Below are 26,565 nucleotides of genomic sequence, written 5' to 3' on the forward strand. Positions count from 1 at the left end.
GACTGGCAGGTCCTGCCCATCCCTCTTTTGGTGTTTTGAGGTAAACACATAGGTTTGTATTGCTTTGCTGGTTAGCTGATAGTTGGTGGGTAGAACACAGCCTTATCAGATGTGTGAGGGTGTCTGGTTTGGTCATAGGGTACTGCAAAATGAACTAATAGCAAGAGATTTTATTAGAATAAACCAAACCAGGTTGGAAGAGACCTTCAAGATCATCGTGTCCAACCCATCAACCAATCCAACCCACCCAAACAGCTAACCCATGGCACCAAGCACCCCATCAAGTCTCCTTCTGAACACCTTCAATGACGGCGACTCCACCACCATAGGTATGTCCTATTCTCTCCTATAACAGCTACTACTATGGGGATATTGTTCTCTATTTACCAGGGCTGTTGAGGCCCTAAAATGGGAGGACTGTGCTGTAAGTAGGATTGAAGTCTCTTCTTTCCAACACATCCTGTCCAGGTCGTCTTGTTTCTGTGTGTGAGGCTGAATAATCTCTCATGAAAGGTGGGACAAAGGTTGACTCTTGCTTCTAATGGGAAGGACTGCTGGAGGACCAGCACGCACTGATGCCTTCGGAGTGAGAATCACCCACTTCAGGCATTAATTATTCAAGGCTGATATTTCTGCACCATTTAAGAAGAATCTGGTGGCCCAAATGGCTCCGAGAATAGCTCCCCTTTGTTATTTTTTAATGCGAACGCTTTCGTTTGCGTCATCATCCAGGGAGGTTCTCGCTCAAACTACATACATTACCCTGCTGAAAGCAGACCCAGCACTAAACATCTTAGTCCATTGCTTATACCTGGAATGTCCAGGGTTTGACAGGCAGTTCTACCTCTCAAGGTCATATTACCTCTGTCTATGTTTATCTCCAGAGATACAGGGATAGGATTGAGAGATTTTGATGCTGGTTTTGTGAGCAAATGGCCTGCAAACTGCCTGCTGCACCTTTGTCCGCTTTTTTTTGCTGAATGTAAGCCTGAGAGGGGCTGTGACTGCTGCAGACACTCATCCTATGACACACAGCTACCGACAGCAGCCTGATCTCCTTCTGTGTAAATTTCCTCGAGGCTATTGCAGCAATATTCCTATTAGTCAAGTAAGCAAACCCCTGCAGTGGTCTCATTTGTCTGTCTTGTTTAATTTCTGACACAGGGCTGGGAGGAAGGCTGCCAGGGTGAGAAGAAAAGGATCACGCTGCTGCTTGTGACTTCCTTACTATCCTAGAACAACACACACAAAGTAAGCTGCCTTCTGTGTGTTTGGGTTTTTGCAGTGGGCTGTGGCCTGAGAACAATTAGCTATGCTCTTTCCTCTGGACAGTTGTTCTACCTAGGCATTATTATTAAATGCTTTTATCATGTTGATGACCCAGCTGGAGCCCGACGTGAGGCACACAAACACACAGCAGAGGAGGGTGGTTGCTCCAAAGAGAGAGCAGCAGGAGGCTATGCTGAGCTGAGCATAAGCTGTTGGTGTAAAAAGCATTAGGCAGAGCAGAGCAGTTCCCATTTTGTGCTGTTTGTAAGAGGAGAGGCTGTGAGGCATTGTAATTTTACTTCAAGCAAAAGTCTGTTTGACTTTCATAGAACAAAATCAGTTGGTGGACTCAGAGGCAGATAAGTATTGACTGAAATAACATGAAAACATTTCATGTTTTCAACCTGCCCTTGAATGCCAACTTTTGGGGATAAACCTAACTATTGGGAATGTTATAACGGAGCTTCAAATGCATCACCTTCCAGTCCTGTGTCCTCCCTGTCTCTCCCACTCCAGGGAAAAGAATTTTCTCTGCAGATGCTCTTTCCTATTGGGCTGGAAGTAGGGTACTGGTACTGGCTTAGCAGGACAGAAGACCTCTGGAGATCATCTAGTCCAACCCCCCTGCTCTAAAGTGAGGTCACCCACAGCAGCTTGACCAAAGTGCAATCCAGGCAGGCTTTGAAATCTCTCTGGAGCAGGAGACTCCACAGCCTCTCTCCACAGCCTCTTCCAGGGCTCTAGCCCCCTCATAGGAAAGTTCTTCCTTATCTTTAGGTGAAATATGTGTTCCAGTTTGCACCTATTGCCCCATTTCCTATCAATGGGCACTGCTGTAAACAGTCTGGCCCCATCCTCCTGACCCCGGTCCTTTAGCTGTTGATAAGCATTCAGATGATCACCTCGAGGCCTTTTCCAGGCTAAAGAGGGATGGGAGACACCAGCCTTTATCTAAGCAGCAGTCTTGGTGGTGTCAGTGGGAATTCTGCCTGGTTTAGAGGCTCTTTGTGGAATCTCTTGAACCCATTTTTCAATGCTATGGCTTGCCAGGGCTGTGTGAGCATTCTGAGAGACTTTTCTTTCCATGCACTGACAGCTAAAATGTTCTGAAACATCTTTCTCCAAGGCTTCAGAAGTATCTGAGGCATTTTGTGGGGGTTTGGTTATTTTGATCTCTTTTTGTTCTGTAGAGAGAAGACAAGGGACCATGGTTTCAAACTAGAGAAGAGTAGATTTAGACTGGGCATTAGGAACAAGTTCTTTACCACAAGGGCAGTGAAACACTGGGACAGGTTGCCCAGGATGGTAGTTGAGGTCCCATCCTTAGAGATATTCAAGGTGAGGCTCAACAGGGCCCTGAGCAACCTGATTTAGTTGAGGATGTCCCTGTTTACTGCAGAAGGAGTTGGTCTAGATGACTTTTGGGGGTCCCTTCCAACCCAGACAATTCTATGATTCTATGAAATGTGATATAATTGGTGGTTCTGCTTTATTCTGCCTGCAGGACCTAATGGCTGAAAATCAGGATGAGACCCGGAGAGATTAGCAAGGCCACTGTTTTCTTTTCATAAAGTGCTAAAATCTTAGTGTTTGGAGAACAAATTTCACCTCACAGGAACTCAGCAGATCTTTTGGCAGTGTCTTCCCTGAGGAAATCCAGTTACCAAACAAATCAGTGCACAAAACAGCAAGAGAGCAAAGTGAAACTTAATCTTTACCTGCTTGTTCAAACAGCTCCAGGCACTGCTGGGGAGTTTCAGCCCCGCAGCCAGTCCACTGGGGCTGGGAGCAGATAGGGTTTGTTTATTTGATAGCTGAACCACATTGTTCTCTCATTAGCCGAGAACGATTCGTGACGTCTGAGAAGACTTTTCCAACTCTTTAAAGTTTAGAGTATCTAAACTTCTGCCTGAAATACATCTGAACCCTGGACTCGTTTAAAAAACCATCTTCCTTGTCCCACCCCCTGTGTCTCTTATTGCTGAAGTTTTTGTCCTGATTTTCAGTGTCTTTTCCAGCACTGCAAGAGGGGACTGTCTCAGCAGGGAGAAGCTTTAGGGAAGCAGTGAGGGCTATGCATGACACAGAGTTTCACACTGGGATGCCTCTGATGTGCCCAGAACATAAGGAGGATACAATGTCGATAGGAGCATACTGCCAGGGAGTATCATGAGGCAGCACTGTAAACCCATGGCCAAGAAGGTCAATGGTCTCCTGGGGTGCAGTAAGAAGAGTGTGGCCACTTGGTCAAGAAGGGTTCACTTTCCCCTCTACTCTGCCCTAGTGAAACCACACCTGGAGTATTGTGTCCAGTTCTGGGGTCCCCAAAAGAGACAACTACTGAAGAGAGTCCACTGGAGGTTACAAAGATGCTGAGAGGACTGGAGCATCTCTCTGAGGAGGAAAAGCTGAGAAACCCTGGGATGTTTACCCTGGAGAGCAGAAGACTGAGGGGGGATCTGATTAATGCTTATCAATAGCTAAAGGGCAGGGGTCAGGAGGATGGGGCCAGACTCTTTCCATTGGTGCTCAGTGACAGGCCAAGAGCCAAGAGGCACAAACTGGAACCCAGGAACTTCCACCTGAACAGGATGAAAACCTTTTTTCTTTTTTCCTGTGAGGGTGCCAGAGCCCTGGACCAGGCTGCTCAGAGAGGTCATGCAGTCTCCTTTCCTGGAGAGATTCCAAACCCATCTGGACATCATCCTGGGTAACCTGCTGTGGGTGACCCTGCTTTAGCAGCAGAGCTGGACTAGGTGATCTCCAGATATCCTTCTAATTCCCAACATGTTGGGATTCTGTGATGCTGTCTACTAGACCAGTCCTCAGCATTCAGGAAAGGTCTCAATAAAAGGCTTTTGAAGCTAGCACCCATTTCTGGAGCATGCCCTCAGCTGTGGGTTGTTTCCTGGAGGCCACTGTGTATTTTCACTCTGGTCTCTTAAGACTCATATTCCTACTTTTTTTCTTCAACAAGAATAGCAAAAAGGGGTGGTGGGGGGGGGGGGGGGGGGGAAGTAGGGATTTATTTTAGCAATCAACAGATTAATTTCAAATGTCTAATCTCTTTTAAATAGGTACAGAGCAGTCAGGGCTCTTTATGAATTTTTTGGTAATTAACTGTCTTAACTTTTCAAACTGAAGGTGGATTCTGATGTCTGGAAGCATTGTGAGGTTGCAAGCTACTAAAGCTATAAATCAGTTTGCAGTGTTTTATAAATACATGTAATTACTCCAGGAAAATGGGATTGCTGTTATAAAAATAACTTGAGAAGCCCTTAGGAACTCCATAGGTCCCAGTTCATCTATAACACTGGCTTGCCAATAAGGAGAAGATATAACAAGGCTTAGAATAATATTTTCCTTTAGGCTAGAGGCTTTCAGAAAGCAGCAGGAACTTTACTCTGCTGGTACCTGAACTTAAATCCATCTTTATTATGAGAATCCTGCTGAAGGACTGTTCTTTTCTGGAGGTGGATGGAATATAAATGTGTAGGCAAACTCTGTAATGTATGTCTTTTGCTTAAACACATCCAAGATTTGGTTCCCTCCCCAGCCAGAGTGGTAGACTGAGGACATTCCTTTCTCAGGGGTGGAAGGTAAAATAAGGCTGAACATTGCTCATGGCTACACAAGAAGGTGATAAAATGGGGAAGGTGAGCGGGACAGGGGATGTTAGTGTTGATGCAAATGGTGTTGGACAGAAGGTTAGAAAGATGCTACCCTACACTTCTGTGCTGAAAAAAAAACAAACCCAAAAAAAACCCCACACAAAACCCCAGACTGGTGAAGTTTGGGACCTTAGTCACAGGCAAGGAAAAAGCAAACCTGAGTGAGGGGAGAAACGATCAAATTGCAGCAGTAAAACTGGGAAAATGTAAGACAAATAGTTTCACAGAATCACCAAGGGTGGAAGAGACCTCAAAGATCATCAAGTCTAACCTCTCACCACAGACCTCATGACTACTAAACTATGACACCAAGTGCCATGTCCAATCCCCTCTTGAACGCCTCCACGGATGGTGACTCCACCACCTCCCTGGGCAGCACATTCCAATGGTTAATGACTCTCTCTGTGAAGAATTTCCTCCTCACCTTGAGCCTAAACTTCCCCTGGTGCAGCTTGAGACTGTGTCCTCTTGTTCTGGTGCTGGTTGCCTGGGAGAAGAGACCAACCCCCTCCTGGCCACAACCACCCTTCAGGTAGTGGTTGAGGGCAATAAGATCTCCCCTGAGCCTCCTCTTCTCCAGGCTAAACAATCCTAGCTCCCTTAGGCTCTCCTCGAAGCAATGTTTGGTTGTGCTGGGCTTTCCAGAAAAAGATAATAAATAATCTGTTGGCTGGAGGTTGTTGAACAAAAGAGAGTTGTTTGCCACTGCACACATGTGCCCTTTCTACCCACTGATTCCAGAATCCCAGCATGGTGACTGTCAGAAGGCACTTCTGGAGAACATCTAGTCTGAGTCCCCTGCTAAGGCACAGCAGGTTGTCCACAATTGTAATGCCTTTAGCCCCTCTTAGCCTGTCCTCATCAGAGATGATCAGAATCCAGCAAGTTCCTAGAGCAGATAGAAAATATCACATGCCTAACATGAAATATGAACTGGTTGTTGTCTCTGGGAATGGTGGACACAATGAATATACAAGAAGTGTATTTGTCACTGTTCTGTAGGAAGATCTGGATTTCTTAGGTTTCCCTAGTGTGCAAGCAGATCATCAGCCACAGCTCAGGGGGCCATGGTTACTCCCCATCTGCTAACAAGCATTGTGCACTGTTTTCCTCCTTGCTCCCCATGGAATCCTTTCATTTACCAGAGGCTGGTCTAGCATAGGTTCAAGTGCAGGTCCAGACTGGAGGTGCACAGTGCCATGGTGGTGCTTACAGCTTTCCATGTGGAGCTTCCCAACTGCTCTCTTAACCCATCTCAGAAACGTAGGGCCACCAGCATCTTGCACCAGACCTGCAACAGCTGGGTGCGCCTGCACAAGCCGAAGCTGGGGGTGCTCTGAATGTGTGGTTGGGTTGACCTCTAGTGGCTGTAGTAAAGAGAGGGCCAGACCTTCAGGGTGGTGAAGCAAGAGTGGTTCTGATGGAGCTCTGCTAGTCGACGTGCCTTGCAGAGCTAACCTGCCGATGGCCTATGGTAGATGCTCTCTCAACAGATTACTCAGAACTTCCTGTAGGATCCTACCTGGATGTGAGTGAATATTTTGCAGCTAATTCGGGGAGGGGAGGGATGTTCTAGAAAAGATGAATTTACATAGGAAATACCTGTCCTAGGGCAGCATACTATAGAGGCTGTAATTCATATCTTCATGTGCTCCTTGAGCTTTCTTTCCTGATACATCATGATACTCTTGACCCATTTTGCATCCATTCTGCTTTCAGGAGCACGAAAATGCTACAAAGATGATGAGGACTTCTTTCTGATGGGGAAAGGCTGAGAGACCTGGGGCTGTTAACTTGGAGAAGAGAAGATTGAAAGGGGATCATCTCAGAGCTTACCAATAGCTAAAGGCTAAGGGTTGAGAGGATGTGGCCAGAATTTTTAGTGGTGACCAGCAGCAGGACAAGAGGCAATGGGCACAAAATGGAACCCAGGAACCTCCACCTGAATGTAAGAAAGAAACCTCCTTTTGTTTGAGCGTGCCAGAGCACTGGAACAAGATACCCAGAGAGGTTATGGAGTCTCCTCTGGAGAGATTAAAAACCAGTCTGGACACTGCAATCCAGGACAACTTGCTGAGGGTGACCCAGCTTTAGCAGGTGGGTTGGACTAGATGCTCTCCAGAGGTCCATTTCAGCCCCCACCATTCTGTGATTCTGAGCAAGGCTGCTCAGGAAGCCACCTTCACAGAGGAGAATGGAAACAGGCTATGTCTGAACTTCAGCACTCACCAACCATTGCATTAGAAGTAAGAATGTGACAATGTGGGTTGCATACTTTAGTATGCACTTCTTTTCTGGTCAAGGCTTTTAACTTTCTAATGGAATAAGGAGATATTTCTGGCCATCTCGAATGCTGTTGTGACACAACTCTGTCTGGAGAGTTTCCCTCTCCATGAGAGGCTGGTAGCTCTTACTGGTATTGCTGCTAATACAGGTTTTGGTGCTGTGTGAAAATGACAGCTCTTCTACACAGAGGAGACCTCAAAGCAGCCCTTTCTATGGCATTGTGGGTCTGAAGCTGGAGGCTGACCCTCTCCTTTTGCCAAACAAGCAGGTACTCAGCCTTACTAGAGTCTGGGAAGTCTGTCAGAGGGCAGCAACCTTTCTCCCAACTTTATCTCATAACTGAGCTATAATTGAATCCAGTCCTGAAAGCCTTGGTTTGGAAACTGTGAAAAATAGTCTCACTCTTTCACATCTTTAACCCAAAATGGGCATAAATAACTGATAATAGGTCAAATTTGCTGAAACATATAAAGGATGTAATCTGTCTTCTTGCCAGTTTGTACATTGAATAGCCAAAAGGTTTTAGTAGAGACAGCTGCCAACACTTAACTTCAGTCACTTCTTATTGTCTGTAGTTTGGAAAGTGCGCTGGGTGCTAAAGAAGATCAGCAATAGGAAAATGAATACCAGGGAAGCTACCCCTCTGAGGTGGAAGATGATGGAAAAATGTGTTTAGCACATGTCATGGCAGCTCTGAGGACACTTCATGGCTTGTCCTTCATCTGGGAGCCTGCCAGTGCTAGCAGAGTCTAATAGAGCCTTTGAGGATGCTTTGTTCTGGTGCATGTCTCAGCCATGTCTGGTTCTCATGTAGAGAAACTGCATTGTTGTCCTGAAGAGAAGGAAGTTTTCCACTGGCCTCCAGATGCTTAAGGCTACAAAATACCTGAACTAGAGGTGATGTACCTGATAACTTGTATCTCTTTGAGTTATATCACTTGGCTGCTTGTTGGGTCTTCCCACATGCCTGCCTTCTTAAGAGTGAGGTGTGGAAGATGATGGATGTGTCTTAGATAGGGGTGTGATGCCAATTAATGACAATGAAATCGTGAAGCAATTTCCTTTCTTGTAATCAGAAGCTATTTTGTAACTTGTTGAGCTTAGATGCTTATGATCTTTAGAAGACAGAAATCAGATGTTGTACACAAGCATTGAGTGGTTAAAGTTGGCCTCATTTGCAAATTAATAAGGCTTTTTTTTTGTCTGATCTTAATCTCACTGAACACAGTTTGGAACAATGAGATGCTAGGTTGAGGTATTTGTACATGGTGGTTTGCATCACAGCAGTGTCTTCTCAGCTCAGTGGGTGAAATCTTGTCTTTTGAAAACAGTGGTGAGACACCCTGTCACATCAGCTGGTTGGACTTCAGCCTTGGGGACGAACAGTTGCTTTAACACATCTTAAGGTACATCTAACCTTCCATGCTCCTCCCATTAGACCTCTGAACTGGAGGAGTCGAGTATGACTAGTAATTGATAAGTGGGTTGCTAAAAGTGTTTGAAAGCCTCTGCATTTAAAAGCAGATACAATTTGTCCAGCCTAAAAGCACATCTTGGGGATGGACTTAGTTTTGTTTGAGCAGGAGGCCTGCAACTGGAGTTTTTCATGGAATCACAGAATGCTTTGGGTTGGAAGGGACCTTGAGCATCCCTGGAGGTGTTCAAGAGGGGATTGGATGTGGCACTTGGTGCCATGGTTTAGTCATGAGGTCTGTGATGACAGGTTGGACTTGATGATCTTTGAGGTCTCTTCCAACCTTGGTGATTCTGTGATCATCTAGTCCAACCCCCCTGCAGTCAGCAGGGACATCCTCAATTAGACCAGATTGCTCAGATCACCTTCTAGTCTGACTAGAGCTGGGGCATCTACCACCTTTCTGGGCATCTTGGACTAGTGTCTCATCACCCTTACTGTGAAGAATTTCTTCTTGTCTCTAGTCTAAATCTACCCTCTTTCAGTTTGAAACCATCAGTCCATGTCCTATCACTACATTCCCTGACGTACAGTTCTTCCACTTCTTTCCTATAGACCCCTTTAAGTACTGCAAAGATGCTGTGATGACTCCCCAGAGCCTTCTTTTCTCCAAGCTGAACAGTGTTTTTCTAGGCTAAAGTAATGTTCTTGTTGCCTTCTGCTGTAAACATTTTTGCTCTAATTAAACGTCAGAGTTTGTGCTCACATTTAAGCAGAATAAAAGCGTGGTTATATTGCTAAGCATCTCTCTGTGCTCTGACTTTGGCAGACCGCCTTCCTGGGTTGAAACCAGGGACCTTGAACAATGTAACACAGCTCCTGACTGAAGGTTCTTTAAAAGACGTGCAGCCAAAGGGAAACAAGACTGTTAATTCAAAGCCACAGCCGCTGTTTTCAAGAGAAAGCTAAAAGATAGCTGTAGAGAAAGTTGTGCTTTCTACTTGTTATTAATGAAGGCACAGCTCTGGAACACTTGGTGAAATTTGTGCTGAATATGACCTGATCTCTGTAGCCATTTTCCTAGAATATGTAATGAAGCAAATCCAAGAAACTGAAAAAGAGGAGAGAGGAAACAGGGCAAGTCAAAGTAATTGATTGTCGGAGTTATATCGTTGGAGGTGCTCTGATCGGAGGAACAGGGCACAGAAATGTCAAGTAATTTGTAAACCAGAGGTGTTAGCCTGGAGAAGAGGAGGCTCAGGGGAGACCTCATTGCCCTCTACAACTACCTGAAAGGTGGTTGTAGCCAGGAAGGGGTTGGTCTCTTCTCCCAGGCAACCAGCAACAGAACAAGGGGGCACAGTCTCAAGCTGTGCCAGGGGAGGTTTAGACTCGAGGTGAGGAGAAAGTTCTTCACCGAGCGAGTCGTTCGTCATTGGAATGTGCTGCCCAGGGAGGTGGTGGAGTCACTGTCCCTGGAGGCATTCAAGAGGGGATTGGACGTGGCACTTGGTCTAGTCATGAGGTCTGTGTTGATGGGTTGGACTCGATGATCCTCGAGGTCTCTTCCAACCTTAGTTATACTGTGATACTGTACTGATACTGATACCCCCAGGGACGGGGCCTCGACCACCTCCCTGGACAACCCATTCCAGGGCTTCACCACTCTCATGGTGAAGAACCTCTTCCTCACATCTAGCCTGAATCTCCCCACCTCCAGCTTCATTCCATTCCCCCTAGTCCTATCACTACCTGAGATCCTGAGAAGTCCTTCCCCAGCCTTCCTGTAGGCCCCCTTCAGATACTGGAAGGCCACAATGAGGTCACCTCGGAGCCTTCTCTTCTGCAGACTGAACAGCCCCAACTCCTTCAGTCTGCCCTCATAGGAGAGGTGCTCCAGCCCTCTGATCATCCTTGTGGCCCTTCTCTGGACACACTCCAGCACCTCCACATCCCTCTTATCTGTCCTCTACTGTGTTCTATGACTAGGAACATGAAGCACAGCTTTCATTAGGAGGAAGCTGTATCCATCCCTTTGCAAACAGTAACGTGATTATCAAACCCTTATGCAACATTGTTTTGCGTTTGAGACTTGATTTATGAATGCTTTTCATGCTGAAAATAATTCTTTCCTAAATTAGATCCCAATCTCTCTGGTTGTTTCTAGCTGTGGGATGTTTTATGGTTGAACAGAAATCTCCTGGCATGATGGAAATATTCCCTGCATAAGATGGAGCTGTGCTCAACCACAGCACCCTTTAGGGTATATCAAGGGCTTAAATTATCATGCAAAAAGTTTGCATTCTATTTATTTTGAAGTAACAACCCTAACACCCTGTGTTTTGCTACATTTTGTGTGCAGCAGTCTTTTGTGCATTACTGTATTCAAGTAGAGCTGAATTCCCTTGGTCTGTGAAAATTGTTTCTATTTGGAGAATTGCAAACCATCATCTATTACTCTTGAGCTTCACTGAACACATCTCTGTTTACCTTGGCTTTAACAGGGAAGATCTCCATAGAGCCCTCCCAACCCCCCACCATGTTGTGAGTAAGGGATTTGCCCTTTCACAAGGATATCTGCACTCTGGTGCCATGGGTGCACCAAGCCCCGTTTGAACTCCTGCACAGAGGCAGCCAAGGTAGTTTGGCAGCACTGCAGGCACCAAGGTACCAATGGAATGGAGTGGAATGGAATGGAATGGACCTGGTTGGAAGAGACCTCTTGGATAAGGTTCTCACAGCTGCTTCATTCCTGTTTGGGGAACATATGAGGAGAGGCTGAGGGAGCTGGGATTGTTTAGCCTGGAGAAGAGGAGGCTCAGGGGTGACTTCATTGTCCTCTACAACTACCTGAAAGGTGGTTGTAGCCAGGAAGGGGTTGGCCTCTTCTCCCAGGCAACCAGCACCAGAACAAGGGGACACAGTCTCAAGCTGCGCCAGGGGACTTTTAGACTCGAGGTGAGGAGAAAGTTCTTCACTGAGAGAGTCATTCGTCATTGGAATGTGCTGTCCAGGGAGGTGGTGGAGTCACCATCCCTGGAGGTGTTCAAGAGGGGATTGGACGTGGCACTTGGTGCCATGGTCTAGTCATGAGGTCTGTGGTGACAGGTTGGACTCGATGATCCTCAAGGTCTCTTCCAACCTTAGTTATACTGTGAGACTGTAACATCTGTGGATGCAAGCAGAAGATGGAGGTTTCTCCCTTCACCCCTCCATGTTCCCCTTTCTGTACATTAGAGGGAAAACAGATTTTTGAGGGATCACTCCCACCACCTGATCCTGCACAAGTAATTCTGTTTATAGATTAATTTCAAGCTAAAAACTCACACAGTAGGAAAGAGTTTAAGTTCTAGAGAATACAAGGGGAAAGCAGATCCAAAATGACACCCCAAACACTCATTCTACCAATCTGTTTCGCTGAGCCCGTCCTGTGTTGGGACACAGTCTGCAGAATGAGGATGGGAGCAGCGTGACAGCAGTGACCGCTGTGTTGAGCAGTCAATCATCAAGGGCAGAGACAGAGTTTGGCCAGGACCTTCAGATACTCTGAGAGTATGGCTGGAATCTGTTGTGGTTTGGGTTTCTTTTTGGGTTTGTGGGGTTTGGGCTGTTTGGTTTGTGGGGGGTTTTTTCGTTTCATTTTTGGGTGGGATTTGTTGTTTGCTTGTTTTGAGTTGGTTTGGGTTTCATTGTTTTGTTTTGTTGTTGTTTAGTTTTATTTTTACCTATTTTTGTTGTTTTGTGGTTGTTTAGTTTTATTTTTAATGGTCAGTGTTGCCAGCCCTTTGAAGTCCAACAGATTTTGTCCATTTTAACACTGCATAACTTAGATTAAATATTAGTTGGTTTGGGTTTTGTTGTTGTTTGTTTTCTTTTCTTTTCTTTTCTTTTCTTTTCACATTTTCAGGCAGAAAGAAATTAGGCAGCAGCATAATAATGGACACATTTTGGAGACAATGTCTTTGGGGAAGCAATAATACCCTGCAGCTCATTTACTGAAGGAGGTAAGTGAGACACTCATCCTTTAGCTAGCATGATATTTAAAGATGCTGCAAAAACCTAATTACATTATATGCTGTGAAGCAGCTCTGAGACTAAAGCCTGTTTAACAGTTAAACCAGTTGCTATAACAACCACATTTCAAGGACAAGGATATAGAAAACACACACAGCAGCATCTGCATTGACACAACATCTCGCTGCAATTGGAACTCACTTGGCAGAAGAAGCAATTAAATTTGGAACTTCTTCATTAAAAAAAAATTAAATTAAGTAAAATAGGATCTTTACATATATAGAATAAACCAGGTTGGAAGAGACCTTCAAGATCATCGCGTCCAACCCACCAACCAATCCAACCCACCTAAACAACTAAACCATGGCACCAAGCACCCCATCAAGTCTCCTCCTGAACACCTCCAATGATGGTGACTTCACCACCTCCCCAGGCAGCCCATTCCAATGGGCAATCACTCTCTCTGTGTAGAACTTCTTCCTAACATCCAACCTAAACCTCCCCTGGTGCAGCATGAGACTGTGTCCTCTTGTTCTCTTGATCTACTCTTACTGTCAACAGAATCACAGAACCACACAGTCACAGAATGGTAGCGGTTGGAAGGAACCTCTGGAGATCATCTGGTCCAAACCTCCTGCAAAAGCACAGCAGGTTGCCCAGGATCACAATGTCCAGGTAGGCTTGGGATCTCTCCAGAGAAGGAGACCGCATAACCTTTCTGGGCAGCCTGATTCCCACAGGGAAGAAGTTTTTCCTCACGTTCAGGTGGAACCTCCTGGGTTTCAGTTTGTGCCTGTTGCCCCTCCTCCTGTCACTGGGTACCACTGAAAATTCTGGCCCCACTCTCTTGACTCCCACACTTCAGCTGTTGAGAAGACAGAAGAGTCCCTCTCAGTCTGCTCTTCTGCAAGGTAAAGAGCCCCATGTCTCTCAGCTTTTCCTCACCGCAGTATCACTAAGTTTGGAAGAGACCTCACGGATCATCGAGTCCAACCTGTCACCACAGACCTCATGGCTAGACCACGGCACCAAGTGCCACATCCAATCCCTTCCTCAGAGACATGCTCCACATTTCAGAGCCCTGAATTTTCTTCTGAGTGTTGGATTTTTGAATGGGGTGTTGTTGTTGTTGGTTCTTTCTCTTTTCTCTGAGACCTCTGAAAGAAGAAAATGCTGCTTTATGTGAAATAATTACCTACAAGAGGTACTAAGCTTGTACTGTAGTTAGCACAAGATGTTGTAGGGCCTTTTGAGGCAGCTTTGCCATTGTTCTTTCTTTGTAAGTGAAGCATTTCCGTTCCCTAGCTGCGTTATTGCAGCATCTTGACACTACATCTTGTGACTATGGATTTATGTCCTGGAGCCTGGATCTGAAGTCTGATAAATGCAACGAGAAGAGCTCTTAGCAGTTCTGGGGAGGTGGACAGGATGGGAGAGAGTAGAATTTGGAGGTGGCATTTTGTAAATGAGGGCCCTTGAGGCTCAATCATTACAATTACTAATTGTGTGACGAGATCAACGAGCTGGGAAAAAGCAATTCCACCCTGCAATCAAATAACTCTCAGTACAAGGACGACCACAGTTGTAGCCATATGTGCATTTTAGCATCTCATTTGCTTATGGCATCGTGGTAATTGAGCATATACAAATGATCTGAAGTTAAGTTTGCATATTTTTGCACAAACTGAATTTCCACCACCACCCCCCCCAACCCCCCCCACCCCAAAAAAAACCCAACACATATGGTCCAGAAATTCACCAGATATTGGTAGTCTTGTAATTGGGTAGTATTGAGCTGCACAAGAGTGAAATGCTGCTGCTGAATTTTAATTAACTCTTTTTAATGAGTGAACTTTCTTCAGTAAGACTCCTGTGTTAAAAGCTAGCAACAAGGGATTCCCATTAATCCAAGGCCCACAGGGCTGCATGTTTGTTCCTGTGGCATTGTTCCTGAAGTACATTCAGGTAATGAGGTCCCAAAATTAGCAATTTTGCAGGGTTTGGGTGCCTACAACTCATTTATTGCTATGTGCACCACCCAAATCTCTGCAGGGTTAAAGTATTTAACCTACAGCCTAACTTTTATTTACGGGAGGACAATCACTCTTCCGAGACAATGTGTTTGGTTTGAGGGAAAATTGAGTCTAGGATGACACAAAAAGCCTTTTTCTTTTTCTTCCTTTCTATTTTACTTGTGTTAAAAATAGATAGGAGATCTCAGTCATGCCTTTGCTGACTGCCTGCAAAGTGATATCATGAGTTTGTCAATAGCATTTGGTCTGTTTAAAAAGCAGCAATTGTCAGAACTCGTATGAAACACTGGCACAATATGACCTTTTCCTTTCCACTCCACCCTCAGACTCCGAAACTTTTGGCTTGTTTGATTTATTTTGCCAGTTTGCTGCTCTCTCTTGGCCTGCTACCCCTCTGTACCTGTTCTACAGAAAGAATGTTTCCAGGAATGGGGCATTTACCACCTTGCTGTGAAACCTGGACACCAGTGTTTCACCACATAAAAATTCTTCCTTGTCTCTAGTCTAATTCTCCCCTCTTTTAGTCTTAAACCATCACCCCTTGTCACAGCACAACAAGCCCTGCTAAACAATTTGTCCCCATCTTTCTTACAGGCCCTCTTTAAGCTCTGAATACTTCTTTTTCTACTGGTCTCTTGAAATCAGACTGTTGCTATCCCCACCACCCACCCCAAGCATACCTGCTTGATGAGGTCAGGAGCACAGCAGTTGTCCTGTGTAACCTCCACCTTTGGATGCAGAGGTGCCTCACATCTTCACTGGAGCAACCTTGGAATCACATGTTGTAAGGGCAGCCCACGTATTTTGGAGAGCATCCTGCTCTTGGGCTGTCCAGAAAAGCAACACAGCTGTTAGCCCCCAAAGTAGCACTCACCATACCTATCTGGACATGCAGGAGCCCACCAGCTGGAGCACCTTCCCTTGCCCTGCTTCCCTGAGACACAGCATGGATCCTGCTTGTCTCCCATACGCCCTGAGGATGCACAGAAACACCTACCTCCGGTTGTGACAAGTGATTCAGCAGGAGCTCGGGTGACTCATTTTGCTACCGAGGAGATGAGGATCAGTTCCTGCTTGGAAGAAGGATGAACTGCCCTTTTGTATCACCCATTAGCCTGGAGCAAGCCCTGGGCTGGCACGAAACGGCCCAGAATTGTCGACATGGCCACGAGAGGGAGCTCACAAATCCCAGGAGCATGTGGAAGGATGGATGCACAAGGATCAACGGGGATGCACAAGGATCAACGGGGATGCACAAGGATCAACGGAAATGGACCAATCTAGATGTTTTAAATGACATTATTAGAAAGCAGCTGATTGTTTCTTAATTCAGGTCAACTTGTTTTGCCCTTTCATGAGTTTGGGTTTGTTTTTGTTTCCTAAAGCTTTCTGGAGGTGGTAGCAGATCTAACAGAGAAGTTGAGGCAATTCAGTGCTGTGTTTACTGTATTTTGATTAAAATTAACATTAACATTGTTCAGCTCTTAGACAAGCAAAAATAAACTCCAGAACAATACTGAAACCTCAACGTGGCCAATCACGGAGCATTTACTGAGCATCTGGGGGTAACCTCTTTCCCTAGAATGTGACTTCTGGGCTAATGTATTTTCCACAAACTATAGGCAAACATTTAATCACACCTTAGAAATTGGAAGGATCAGTCCCAAAACTTTCTGAATAGTAGAGAGAGACTGTACAGATTTATATATGCCTATATGGTTAATGGTTGGACTTGATGACCCTAAAGGTCACTTCCAACCCAAAAGATTCTCTGAGTCTATATTTACAGGTGGCACAATGAAGGCAATATTTCTGGTAATTAATCAGCAGCTTAGAATTCGGAGGGGTTGTTTGGGGGGGGTGGGAAGTGTTGTTTGGGGTTTTTTTGTTTGTTTTGGTTAGTTGGGATTTATTTTTAGCCTGGAGAAGAGGAGACTCAGGGGTGACCTTATTACTCTCTACAACTACCTGAAGGGAGGTTGTAGACAGGCAGATGTTGGTCTCTTCTCCCAGGCAACCAGCACCAGAACAAGAGGACACAGTCTCAGGCTGCGCCAGGGGAGGTTTAGGTTGTATGTTAGGAAGAAGTTCTATACAGAGAGAGTGATTGCCCATTGGAATGGGCTGCCTGGGGAGGTGGTGGAGTCACCATCACTGGAGGTGTTCAGGAGGAGACTTGATGGGGTGCTTGGTGCCATGGGTTAGTTGTTTAGGTGGATTGGATTGGTCGATGGGTTGGACGCAATGATCTTGAAGGTTTCTTCCAACCTGGTCTGGTCTGGTCTGGTCTGGTCTGGTCTATTCTATTCTATTCTATTCTATTCTATTCTATTCTATGTATTGTTTTTTGGTGGGAATTTTTCTGTTCCAGTGCCTGTTTCCAGTACTTGTCTGATCTTTTTTCCCTCTGCCATTCCTGTTCGCTCCTTGCCTGAAGTGCAGCTGAAGAGCTGGCTGTTTTTCATAGGTTCCCAGCATGGTGATGCTACTCAAATGTCCTTTTGTAATGAAGGAACCATCACGGTGCTACATGTCTTTTTTTATTGAACAGTTGCCTTAAAAGCCTTTATTTGTTCTGGCTGCCATCTCCAGACAAGTCATTAGCCTCATTAAATAACCATTTCCATAACACACACTTAGGGGTGTATTTCCCCATCTCCTGCCAAGCCAAAAGGATTCTCAGTGCCATTTAGTTTGATGTGGCTGAAGGTTCCAAAGTGGGGGAAGAAGATGCTAGCAGCAAAGGAGAAGGTGGATAGGCTGAGAGATGAGCAAAGCGTGGAAAACCTGCAGCTGAAGGGCCCTGGATTTCAGGCAGTCCTTGCATGTTCTGAGCACTTTGCATGCCCTGTTCTGGCAATAGGCAGAAGCTCAGGTTGTTCTCACAGCACACTGCTTGTGACACATGGTTTTGCTCACTAGACATATGGTGTTCCAGCACCCAGGGACCAGAATAATCCTTTCTTTTCCATAGTTTGTGTTGTCCTGGTGAAAACATGAACCTTGTTGCAGCAGGTTTCCCTGCCTCCAATTCAATTGCTCCTTCTCCTGTGCCTGTGCCTGGCTTCTCATGACCGGTCATTTAGCTGCATCTGTGAATTTGTCCCCTCCATTAGGCAGAGTTTCCCCAGTTGGATGTGAAATCAGTGCAGCAGTTGAATATCACAGTATCACTGTATCACTTAGGTTGGAAAGGACCTCGGGGATCATCGAGTCCAACCTATCAACACAGACCCCATGACTAGACCATGGCACCAAGTGCCACGTCCAATCTCCCCTTGAACGCCTCCAGGGTCGATGACTCCACCACCTCCCTGGGCAGCACATTCCAATGCCGAATGACTCGCTCGGTGAAGAACTTCCTCCTCACCTCGAGTCTGAACCTCCCCTGGCGCAGCTTGAGACTGTGTCCCCTTGTTCTGGTGCTGGTTGCCTGGGAGAAGAGACCAACCCCCTCCTGGCTACAACCACCCTTCAGGTAGTTGTAGAGGGCAATGAGGTCACCCCTGAGCCTCCTCTTCTCCAGGCTAAACAACCCCAGCTCCCTCAGCCTCTCCTCATAGGGCTTGTGTTCAAGGCCTCTCCCCAGCCTTGTTGCCCTTCTCTGGACACGCTCAAGTGTTTCGATGTCCTTCTTAAACTGAGGGGCCCAGAACTGGACACAGTACTCAAGGTGTGGCCTAACCAAAGCAGAGTACAGGGGCACTATGACCTCCCTGCTCCTGCTGGCCACACTATTCCTAATGCAGGCCAGGATGCTATTGGCCCTCCTGGCCACCTGGGCACACTGCTGGCTCATATTCAGGTGGCTGTCGATCAGCACCCCCAGGTCCCTCTCTGTTTGGGAGCTCTCCAGCCACTCCGACCCCAGCCTGTAGCTCTGCATGGGATTGCCGTAGCCAAAGTGCAGCACTCGGCACTTGGACTTGTTGAATGCCATCCCACTGGACTCTGCCCATCTGTCCAGTCGGTCCAGGTCCCTCTGCAGAGCCTTTCCACCCTCTAACTGACTAACATTTGCTCCTAACTTTGTGTCATCTGCATCTGCATCCACTCTACCCCTTCATCTAGATCATCAACAAATATGTTGAAGAGGACAGGGCTCAGCACTGATCCCTGGGGGATATGTTTTCTGCTGTGTAACCTGTAACGTTGCGGTGAGAGGGGACGACGTAGCGCCGAGGATCCAGGTCGTGTCTTCGTCATTCGGGCTTGACGGCTGCTGATTAGCGCCTGAGAAATCACATGAACTTTTTTTGCTGAGGAAAAAAAAAATGTGCCATATTGATGGAATTTTCAATTTTGTGCAAATGTCAGGCAAGCTGCTGGCAGGAATTAGTATTCTCATCTCTTGACTCCCTGACCTTAAAAACCAACATAAATATCAAACCAACCTTTGGAAACTGAGATTACTCATTTAAATCCAATTGGAAAGAAAAAGGGGGGGGGGAAAAGATGGTAATAGTAGGGAGACAAATGTCAAGGAATTTGGTGGGCTGAGTTATATTTGTCAGACACATAAGGCTTTGAAATCCAGTTGTTTCCTGCCAATGATAAGCGTGGAGCTGTTTGTGGAGATCAGGTGCGCTGGCCGAGGTGTTAGAGGTTGCTCTGTGAGTTTTTGTATTGCATCACAGAATGTGCCATAAGGATGGAACATCTTGTGCTCCTCTGCTTCTGGTTGCTAAGTACCCATTCTTCACACTGTACCTTGAGGTAGAAATTTAATAACCAAGGGATGTTTACTCTCTTTCCGACACAGCCACAAGATTTCTAGCAACAGGAAGAGATATGTGCCTTTAAGGTCAAGCTGTGCTTCAATCACTTAAAGTGGGATAGAGGCATATTATTATTAGAGTGGTTTCCCAGTTGGTCTAGAGTGACCTATGTGCATGGTAATTAACCAGTGTTGGCCTAATATTAATCTGACCCTTGGGAAGGACACTTTTGCAGACAAATCACAGAATCCCAACATGGTAGGGGGATTGGAAGGGACTTCTGAAGATCATCTAGTCCAACATCCCTGCTAAAGCAGAGTCACACAAAGCAGGTTGCCCAGGATCACAATGTCCAGGTGGATTTGGAATCTTTCCAAATAAGAGGACTCCACAACCAACCTCTTTTGGTAGCCTGTTCCAGGACTTCAGCACTCTCACAGGGGTGTTTTTTTTTTTCTCCTTTTAACCTGGAACCTCCTGGGTTCTGGTTTATACCCATTGCCTCTTGTCCTGTTGCTGGGCACCACTGAAAACAGCCTGGCCCCATCCCCTTGACTTCCACCATTTATTGGTTGATAAGCATTGAGAAGGTCTCCTCTCAGTCTTCTCCAGGCTGAATAGCCCCAGGTCTCTCAGCCTTTACTCATAGGAAAGATTCCCCCATTACTCTCATCATCTTTGTAACCTCCATCACACTCTCTCCAGTGGTTCCCTGTCTTTCTTGAAGTGGGGATCTGTTTGGGTTTTACTGGGACAAAATTCTAGGCCAGCCATGGGCTGCAGACTGCTAACAGTCCTGAGTTACCCAAGACAGCTGACTGAGGTTAGATCACAGGTGTGTCCCATACCATGAGCATCACACTCAGTATAAAAGAGGAATTTTGCTGAGGAGAGAGGAGTCTCCTGCTTGGGCTTCTCCTTGCTGCTCTTGAGGACTGCTTTTCTGGATGTTGTGATTGTTGTGCTTTTGCTGGGGTATGTATAAGTTTATATACTTACTATTGACATTAATATCAGTTTGGTGCAGTATTTGAGGTGAGGCCTCCCCAGTGCTGGATAGAGGGGAATGATCCTTGTCCTAGTTGTGCAGGTCACACTATTGCTGATACACACCAGGATGCTGTTGACCTTCTGAGCATCTCCTGACTCATCTTCAGCCACTGTCAACCAACATCCCCAGGTTTTTTTTTCCACTGGGCAGCTTTTTCAGCCACTCCTCCCCATGCATGGAGTGTTCATGGGTTTGTTGTCACTTAAATGTAATCTCCTGATAATGTAAGTCCACAGCTTTGGGTTTTTCCCAAGTTCTACCCTGCACCTGCAGGAAAAAATTGCTTTTAATGAACCAGTGCCAATTGCTACTCATCAGCTTAGATCCTTTATGCAAATATAGATATGCTATACCCTGGTTGCCTCTATTTATAACTGAACACTGCTGCTTTGTACTCAAATGCTCGGCTATGGCAGCCAAGTGCAAAGAGATAATTGATTAATTAGCCAGATAATTTTTACCTCTGATGACACACTTCAGCTTTGCTGTTCAAAGAGAGAGCAGCAGAACCTTGTTTAGGTTTCTAAGGAGGCTGGAGTAAAACTGTTCTCAAAATCTGCTTTCCAACATTTCCTACACCCTTGAATGATGAATTGAGGCCAGCTGGCAGGTTTTTCTCCAAAGAGATGACAAAACTGATAGCATTTTAAAAGCTCTCTCTCTCTCCACTTCTGTTTCTTGGGGCTATTCTTAGAATGAAGCACTTTTATGAGTACTAATTTTACCATTAAAATGTCAATTATTTGTGTCTTCTCTAAGAAAAACTCTGTGATCCACACAAGGTTGCTATTTGGATCTCAGTGACGGAGGGTAGGTGGGACTCCAGTGAGTGAACACTTGCAAGTCTGCCTAAATTAAGGAGAGTGGGATGAAGAAAAAAGGATGTAAGAAGCATGGCATGCTCTCTGCTCCCTCCCCTGATGGGCCAGGCTTGAGTGGACTCTCAATGTCTACTTGGTGACCATGTGGACGTTCCCTCAAAGCCCAGTGGTGTGCTGTGGTGGAAAGATTGGAAGTCTCTTGTGCTGAAGAACATGTGTCCATGCTTGGGCTGCAGCCTGCACCAAAGAGACTGGATTTTGCTGTTTGTTCTGGATGAAATGATGTGAGTAAATTTCTTGTTCCTTGCATCACCTCTTAAATCTGGTACAAAACATCCCAGTATCAACAGAGAAGTAGGACATGGTCCCACCCAATTCTTATGTTGTCTAAAGTAAGCCATGACATTTGGTGTCTCTAGCCTCAATGTTGTTAAGTCCTGAACTGTAGAATTATCTAGGTTGGAAAAGACCTTTAAGATAGGTTAAGGGTACTGCCATTAGGTTAAAGGTACTTCCAAGTCCACCACTGAAATGAGAGTCAATTCTCTTATAGCCTTCTATTCTTAAGATTCTGATTTAAGCCTGACTGTTGAGAATTAAAGATGTTTCTGCAGACCTGTCAAATAGAATGGGCCATGAAATGATGCCAGATGGAATACCTCATGGGCCCACACTAAGGTATCTAACTGTTTTGGTAGGCTGATGCCATGAGTGACAGCCCTGTTTGTGACATAGCACATTCAGTTCCTAGTTTTTCTCTTTCTTATGTAGCTCTCCTGTTTTTACTGCCTGTGTACATCCATTGTACACAAATAATGGCATCCATTATTTGTGTAGATGGAAACATAGATGAGCAAATGCTATGTATCAATGTGGTGCTGGGGCACATGGTTTAGTGGTGACCTGATAGTATTGAATTAAGGGTTGGACTTGATGACCTTAGAGGTTTCTTCCAACCAAAATGATTCTATTATGTCAGAAGGCTATTCAAAAAAGAATCTATCACCTTCACAAACCTGGAAGATTATTTGAACTGAGAGGATGGACCCCAATGAATCTGAGATCCCCCTTTTAAAATACAGGGAAGTGTGTGTACAGACTCAGGAGCAAAGAGCCTGGGAGGCAAGCCCACCATTAGTGACTCTTGAGGGGGCTACAGGGCTCAGCAAGTCACCAAAAGGTTTGGAGAGGCATAGAAGGGGAGAGGTTTGTGACCATTTGCTGTACAAAAGCAGGAGTCAGGCTGTCCTGCTTGGCTGCCATTCCAGCAGGCAGCCCACCCTTTCAAACCTAGATATCTTTCACATCTCCCTTCCTTTGTGACTCCTGATGCACTTTCTGCTCCTGCAATGACACACTCTGTCCTGTGTCTGTCCTGGTTTGAGCTAGAATAGAACCAGGTCTGTTCAGTGCTTTGACTTCTCAGCTCAGTCTCAGTGACAGCACCTTCTGAAGTTCATGGTGTGTTCTCACAGGAACTGCTTCTATCAGTGATAATGCTGACAGAGTCGCTACCAAGGGTTGGGGAGCAGAAAGGCTCTTGCTTATCCTTGGTCCTTTGCACTGTCACTGCTAGACCTCGTGCCCCACATGGGGGTGCAGTAAGTAAAAGGTGGTACATGCAGGAGGAAGCAGACAGGGAAAGTGACCCTAAACTGACCAAGAAGAGTTTTCATTCTATGGACCTCATATTCAGTATCAAGCTGAGTGGTCACCAAGGTCAAGCTTCTCCTTCAGTGGTCACTGTTCCAGGAGGAATCTGTTTGTTCTGCTTTTGATCCCAGACCTTGAGTTCCAGTTCCAGAACCCAGCTCCTGAATCCAGTTCCCATCTACTGCTGAGTCCAGCCTGGGGCTACTCCAGTGCCTGCCCAACAGCATCACTGCTGACAGTGGCATGTTTTCCATCAGGGGCTGAGTTTGGCACTAATTTGTATCTATTTCTATCTATTTAATTTTGCTGTTATTGTTTTCACTAGTGGTGAAAACACTAGGTTTAGTTTCTTTACCACCCCATCAATATCTCTCCCTTCTTCCCTTTCTCTTCCCTTTGGAAAAGGGAGAGGGTTTAACAGAGTATCTGTCATCATCCAGTGGCCAGCCCAGACCTAACCCTTGACAGCATCACAGGCACAGAACAAAGCAACTGCTAAGAGAGAATGATCGAGAAAACAGCTTTTTGAAACTCTGATTAAAGCTTTTCAGCTGCTCTCTAGAAAGGTGCAAAGGGACCTTGCTCTGAAGGATAAAAAGCAGGCACAAGGGCAGCCCGGAGAGAAGAAATATCATCTTTCATTGACGTGTCTGGGTGAGTCATTCCCCCTTGGTCTGACTCAGCACTGAGTGCTGCCTCACTCCCTAGAACTTCTCCCAGTTGACACCAGTCACTGCCCGAGGTAAAGCAGCCTTAGTCTTCAAGACACCCTGCTGACTCTCTGAGGTGATGTGTGGGCCTGACTTTGACAATCTTGTACATCCAAGCACCTGGCAAAGCCTCTCCAACATCTGGCTGAAGCACATTTATAAGTACACTGGTGTCTCATGGCCTCTTTCCCTAAGAGAAGTGGAAACTCATTTCTGAAATCAGATGCAGAGTCAAGGCTCAAATCAAAGTATTACCTGCAATCTACTTGCAAAGATTAACAGCAAAATGCCTGAATAAGGCAGGAAAACCTTTTGTGTGTGTGTGAGACACACAAGCATGCTGCTGCTAGCTTCTGGTAGTTCCCATCTAGAGCTTTCCTCTTTTCTAACAGAGGCTGCCTGCATCGTGCTGCAAACCAGCACCCCGGGAGGCTGTGCTGGCTGCGCGGCTCCCGTACGGCTCCTGAGCTTCAGCAGTGCCGTTGCTATGGCTTTGCCCTGGCGTCAGTGAGCTCAGGAGCTGGCTCCCTGCCACTGTATATGGGGTTTGCGAGAACTGAGCAGAATTCTGCTTGTCATTGTTTGCTAGAAAACACTTCTTTTCCCTCCCCCCCAGCCCCAAGCAAATTAGCAGCAGCGCTGCTCACACAATGCTCTCTGAGAGAAAGATGTGATGCTCATGATTCCTGTAAAAGGGAAAACTGAAGGGACTAAAATAAATCAGGGAACTAAACACTTCCTAAATTTGGAGACTGTGTCTCGAGGCTGTGTCTCAAGGCTGTGTTTTCAGTGCTTTCATCTTCAGTGGCAGGTCCAATAACTGCTGTTAGCACTTGGCTAAGCAAAGGGAGGGGAGACAAGAAATTCAAGATGAACTCTCCAGATTTGCCACAGAGTCTTGGTAGATGGGGGTCAAGGGAGAAAGCTCTTCTTGCTTTTCCTCCCCTGGAAAAGAAAAAAAAAAGTTAATTAATTTTGTGTGACTTCTGTATTTTGGCTCTTTAGATGGCATTGATGAGGCCCTGGTGTGCCTCTTCCCCACAGTCCTCTATCACAGGGATTGGAAAGGACCTCTGGAGATCATCCATTCCAACCCCCCTGCTAAAGCAGCGTCTCCCACAGCAGATAGCCCAGGACTGCAATGCCTAGGCAGGTTTGAAATCTCTCCAGAGAAGGAGACTCCACAACCTCTCTGAACAGCCTGGTCCAGTGTTCCAGCACCCTCACAGGAAAGAATTTTTTTCCTCATCTTCAGATGAAACCCCTTAAGTTCCAGTTTGTGCCTGTTGCTCTTTGTCCTGCTGCTGGTCACCACTGAAATGAGCAAGGCTCTGTGATCTTGACTCCTGACATTTAGTTATTGATAAGCATTGAGAAAAATCCCTTTTCAGTCTTTTCCAAGCTAAACAGCTCCAAGTGTCTCAGCCTTTCCTCATGTAGTGGTTTGAGCCTTAACTGAGAGTTAAAAGCTCAAATGGGGAAAAGGCTGAGAATCTCTTCCCCACTCCCCTCCCTCCTCCCTCCAAACAGGGAGAGGGGGAAAAAAAGGGTAAGGAGCAAATCCACTAAACAACAATCTGGAGTCAGCTTGGAAGTAGAGAGGCGAATAATTTTTTTCTTCAAATTATACATATAATGACAATAACAGGGAAAAAATGTTCACAATGACAAGGAACAAGAATGGATGGGAGGGGGACAGAAAAGAATAATACAAAACCAGTCTTTCTCTGAGGAGGTGCAAAGGCAGCAGGGAAAAGGATCAGGTCCGGCCACGTGGCTGAGGAGCAGGAGGGCAGCTGCAGTAGCTCTCATCCAGCAGAGGCAGGAGCCAAAAAAAAGAGATCCAACAGCTATGATGTCCTGCTTTTTATACCCTAGCTGGGCAGGGAGGGGGAAGTGGAGCAGACTAAGCTTTCCCAGGGGGAAACGCCCTGCAGGGAGGGTAAAGTACCCGCAAGCCCTCCACCCTGCTTTCTTCTTTTGTTTTCAGAAAGAGGCGTTAACTCACCACACCTCATTAGAGACATGCTCCAGTCACCTTGCTGTAGCCATCACTGGACTCTTCCCACTAGTTTCCTGTCTCGAACTGGACACAGCACTCCAGATACAGCCTGACTAGTGCAGACTAGAGGTAGAGGAGGTCCTCCCTCGACCTGCCTGGCACATTCTGCTTTAATGCACCCTACCGCTGCATCAGGAGTATCTGGGGCAAGAATCAGTCTGATACTTAAATCAGTAAGCATATGTGTGGAGGTAGGTGCTGTAGGTGTAGGCACAATGGCAAGGAGACAGACTTTCTGCACAAAGAAGTTCTTTCCTGTTTCCTATCCCCTTCTCTTAAGTGACTGGGAATATTTTCGAGAGCGGGGCGTTCCCTTTCCCTAATGTTATGTATAGCACTTGGATGCGGAACGTGGCTCTGTGTCATAAGTACAGAGCATCCAAGTCCTGGGTGCTCTGATAGAAGTGACTGGGCTGTCTGAACAAAAGCTGCTCCTTTCTAAATGCTCTGGAGATTTCTGATAAAGTTAACATCCAAATACATGCATAAATGCTGTGCCTCTGGTGCTCTCCAGGTGAGTATGTGTCTCCCTGTAAAAGGGGGATTTGAGATGTTGCAGTTTGTGGTGGGTTTTTTTTTCACTGTTCTCTTATGGGAGTTTAAATTATGTTGAGTTATTCACTGAAATCCACAAAAATTGCTCTTGATGCAATTACTCAGAGAGATTGTTCCATTACGTGGCAGTGGCACAACCACCTCACGTCTCTTCCATCCATAACTTTCTTGCTACTTTTGCTCGCCAAGCGTCAGAGAAGGTAAATAAAATATTCCAACAGATTCATCCTGGCCTAGGTTGCTGGAGGAGAATGTCAGGAGGTTTCTGAATGGTCCCAAACCATCTGTTTGGTGGATAAATACTGTGG

General features: G+C 45.9%; 1 long non-coding RNA gene across 2 annotated transcripts; it reads left to right on the forward strand.

Annotated features, from left to right (window-relative positions):
- The first annotated feature begins 233 nt into the window (after window positions 1–233).
- Window positions 234–12,637, forward strand: LOC137444711 (uncharacterized). Of its 2 annotated transcripts, none has more exons than XR_010988224.1 (3): window positions 234–329; window positions 1,165–1,251; window positions 12,548–12,637. It is a non-coding gene; the product is annotated as an uncharacterized lncRNA (long non-coding RNA). The 2 variants fall into 2 exon arrangements; XR_010988223.1 differs by lacking the exon at window positions 12,548–12,637 and adding an exon at window positions 6,660–6,881.
- Window positions 12,638–26,565: the final 13,928 nt, after the last annotated feature.

Source organism: Melanerpes formicivorus, unplaced genomic scaffold (assembly GCF_026170545.1).
Source record: "Melanerpes formicivorus ecotype bairdi unplaced genomic scaffold, bMelFor1.0.p_v2 SCAF_12, whole genome shotgun sequence".
Taxonomy (NCBI): Eukaryota; Metazoa; Chordata; class Aves; order Piciformes; family Picidae; genus Melanerpes; species Melanerpes formicivorus.